Here is a 4,509-nt window from a genome sequence, read left to right as displayed (position 1 = left end):
TGTATAGCACCTCCCTTTTCTTTCTTTCTCTCTCTCTCTCTCTCTCTCTCCTGCTCTGGCCATGTGAGGACCATGCCTGCTTCTTCTTCGTCTTCTACCATGATTGTAAGTTTCCTGAGGCCTCCCCAGAAGCAGAAGCCTGTACAGCCCACAGAACTGAGTCAACTAAACCTTTTTTCTTTATAAATTACCCAGTCTCAAGTAGTTCTTTATAGCAATGTAAGAACAGACTAAAGCAGGCATGGGGTCTTTCTGAGTGCAGGGTCCTGTGTAACTGTCCAGGTTTGCTTCCCTTATTCACTTAAGATGACTTTCCTTTAGAGTTTGTTACTAAACTCAGTGAAAATCGCCTCTGAGTCTTCCCAAAGTGTGGTCCAGTGGTTGATGAGATGATTTTTGATGGTGCACAGATGGGCATTTGCTTAGTGTTGTAGTTATCTACCAATATGTTATGATATATGTAATAGTTATGTAAATGTGCCTTAGACAAATATAATTTGCACATCAATCAATAATTTCAGGTTTATTACTGTTTGGGATAAAACTAAGTTTAAAAGTGGGCCAGATTAAAGAAAAATGCTAAGTGAATAAGAATACAGGTGTTATGCAAATATTGTAGAAAGTATAAAATGGTACTTCAATAATGGAAGTGTGGAAACCGTGGAAAACTGGATGACTACGGTGTTCTAATGACCTCAAAAATGTGGTAGCATTCTTGGGCCACACCTGATCTTCGATTTTCTGTTCTGGCTGATCTTTTCTTTGTGTTTTCTCTTTAGACTGGTAGAAGGTTTTCCAATATTGAACAAAGAAAGGCTACTGAATCTGGAGTCCAGTTGGAGGCAGCAGTCACCAATCGGATCTCAAAGTCCATCAGCCATTCACCACACCCTTTCGTGATCCTCTTTTGTACACAGAAAGACTCCTTACCAGGGACAGAACACATACTTGGAATTGGCCACAAAGCTTTTTCTACCAATTTTCCAGTCAGCCCTGAAGTACTAATAACAGTCTTGACACTCTTTATTCATTATTGTGTATATCTTTAAAATGTGTGTATAATAATAATTATTAAGTAATAATACTTATTCATTTATTATTAACTCCAGTTATTGTCCTACCCAAATTTATACATGACACAGAAAATTTAGCAAAAATCACTTGAGGTTATTGCCTGAATTTGTGCTCCTTATTTATCTAGAGTACACAAAGGGGTAGCATTCCTAACCTTATTTGGTATTATCAACAATCCAGTAAGTATGAGTATGTCCATATTGTAGATGAGTCTCAAGAGACCAGGTGACTTGCTTAAGGCCAGCTAGTGGTCAAGTTTCTGAAGGAGGGCCTATTTCTACTCTTCCAATTCCTAAGTTCAACATGTTTTCAACATTCTTTGCTTGGACACTTCACACCAGGGCTCCAGTATTCCATTCTAGAATGAAGTTTCTTCCTAAATTCAGGTAGGACTAGCATTCCAAATTCTGAAAGGTGTTAATCTCAGGGATTTAGGGTGAGAATTTCTGGGAGTTCTCAGGAATTTCAAAAGCCCTAAGTTATTCTTAAATTACTTCCAACATTCTTTACACTCTTCACTCATTATTATGGATATCTAAAAATTATTTGCTTAAATTATTAATGTTATTTAAATAATGTAGCATTCAGATTATCTAACCACAGGAGCATACAGAGTCACATATCAATATTACCAATATAAGAAATTGTTTTGCTTCCAAAACCCATTATTTCTTGAAACACTACTCACAGAATTTGTGTAAAATATTTAGTACAATAAAACATAAAAATATTAAATTTATTTACAAGAATGATTCACCATTAGCAGCACACAAGGCCATGAGCACATAGTTAAACCACTGGTGCAACTACAAGCAAAACTGATTACACTGTGACCATGTCACTCTTATGTGCTCCTGTCCTGGTAACAAAATCACGAACCTTAAACTTCCGCTCCAAGTGGCATCACTTTATGAGACTCATTTGACTCAATAACTTTTCTATCTTGTTTATTGAGTTTAATTCTCTCAGAATATACTATTTTTCACATTTCTCCAATTTTTCAGCTGATTTTTCTTGGGAGCTAGGATTTAGAAAAGTGTATTCAGGTAGAAGAAATGCTAGGAAGAAATACCTGTGGGGAAACACTACTTAGGACAGGCAGCAATCTGGGATCATGAGCATTTGGGTACAGCAGTTAGGGCAAATGATTCGTGTTCCAAGAAAGAGAAGGGCAACAACTAAGTGAGGTTTTTTTTTTTAACAATATTTCCTCCTTTTAGAAATAAAGAGCCTTTTAAACCTTGTATTAGGTAATGAGTATCCTACATGGAATTAAAATCCACTATCTTCCCAGGAAGAGGTATTATTTAGGAGTTAATTGCTAGTTGCTTGTTTAGTCTTTCTGTGGCTGTCAGATTATTCCTGAATGGGAGCCTCATAAACAAGAAGCTTCCTAGCATGTCCTCTCCAAACCAAATGGACATATGTTTCTCATTTAAACATTTCATTGCCCCAACTGAAAACAAATCAGCTGTGTCTTTCAGATCTTAAGGGGAGAAGGTTGGGATTTATTCCTGGACAAGCCTGAAGAAAACATTACCCTAATGGATGAAATATGTTTGCACAAAAAGACTTTTTAGATGTGTTGCACTGGTCTTTCCCAACTTGATCTCCTTTTCCTTGAAAAGAAAGAAAGTTCAGAAAAATTAATCCGTATTAGCCTAGCTTTGTCCTTAAATGAGGAGTAATGGATTAACTTTGTTTTGGTTTAGATAAGCACCAAAAGAAATAGTCACTGTCTCCAGGAATTATTCGCACACCTTCAACAATGTAGTCTAGAAGTCCCATACTCTCCTGGCCATATACAGCAATAGAAACCCACTTCCTGTTTTCTCAAGCCAGATTTCCCTATCATTTCAATTTTTCCCAAGAAGGCTCTCACTGATTTCTCAATGCTCAATGTAGTCAGCAAGAAAAATGGTCCTGGAAAAAATATTTGACTTTCTGTGTAGAAAATAATGGTCTCTTTAAGATTGCAAGCCCACTGTGGAGGAATTTTGGCTTATTTTATGTTTTGTACCCTGATGAAGCACAGGAAATAGGAAAATAGATTATTTTTCTTGGCAAACCTGGGGTATGTTTGGTTTAGCAATTGGACAATTTTTAGTTTAAACTGGGCAGCACAACATGAAGCCACTCTCAAAATTGTGTGTCAGGTTCTCAAGCATAATTAGGAAAATTCATCATCACTGATTTTTTTTCCTGAAATCTATGTGATAGAACTGCACAGCAAGTAAAATATGTTGGGTTTCTCTTTTTTGTCTTTTGTTTCTGATTTTGTCATAAGAAGGCTTAGAACCTCCAAGAAACTTGGGAGATGGCAAGGTCCACAATGAACCCAAAGAGCAGCACTTGTTAGCTAACTAGAAGCTGGCATCTTGCTCGCATTGGTGCCATGCCACTCAGCATTGCAGATTTATAAGAATAGTATAAAAGGGTATTTTTAAATTATTCTAATATGGGTATCTGATTCAAATTTAAAAAGAAATGTAGACGTCACTTTTTCATCACTCAAACAGGTGAGGCTCCATCTGGACAGAGTCTGAGATATAATTCTCTCTTTTTTTTTACATTTTATGTTCTCGGGTACGTGTGTAATGTGCAGATTTGTTGCATACGTATACATGTGCCATGTTGGTGTGCTGCACCCATTAACTCGTCATTTACATTAGGTATATCTCCTAATGCTATCCCTCTCCCCTCCCCCAACCCCACAACAGGCCCTGGTGTGTGATGTTCCCCTTCCTGTGTCCAGGTGTTCTCATTCTTCAATTCCCACCTATGAGTGAGAACATGCAGTGTTTGGTTTTCTATTCTTGCGGTAGTTTGCTGAGAATGATGGTTTCCAGCTGCATCCATGTCCCTACAAAGGACATGAACTCATCCTTTATTATGGCTATATAGTATTCCATGGTATATATGTGCCATATTTTCTTAATCCACTCTGTCATTGATGGATATTTGGGTTGGTTCCAAGTCTTTGCTATTGTGAATAGTGCACAAGAAACATATGTGTGCATGTGTCTTTATAGCAGCATGATTTACAATCCTTTGGGTACATACCCAGTAATGGGATGGCTGGGTCAAATTATATTTCTAGTTCCAGATCCTTGAGGAATCACCACATTGTCTTCTACAGTGGTTAAACTAGTTTACAGTCCCACCAACAGTGTAAAAGTGTTCCTATTTCTCCATATCCTCTCCAGCATCTGTTGTTTCCTGCCTTTTTAATGATCGCCATTCTAACTGGTGTGAGATGGTATCTCATTATGGTTTTGATTTACATTTCTCTGATGGCTAGTGATGATGAACATTTTTTCATGTGTCTGTTGGCTGCATAAATGTCTTCTTTTGAGAAATGTCTGTTCATATGCTTTGCCCACTTTTTGATGGGGTTGTTTGTTTTTTTCTTGTAAATTTGTTTGAGTTCTTTGT

Source organism: Colobus angolensis, unplaced genomic scaffold (genome assembly GCF_000951035.1).
Source record: "Colobus angolensis palliatus isolate OR3802 unplaced genomic scaffold, Cang.pa_1.0 Scaffold59, whole genome shotgun sequence".
Taxonomy (NCBI): domain Eukaryota; kingdom Metazoa; phylum Chordata; class Mammalia; order Primates; family Cercopithecidae; genus Colobus; species Colobus angolensis.
This window is presented reverse-complemented; position numbering follows the sequence as displayed.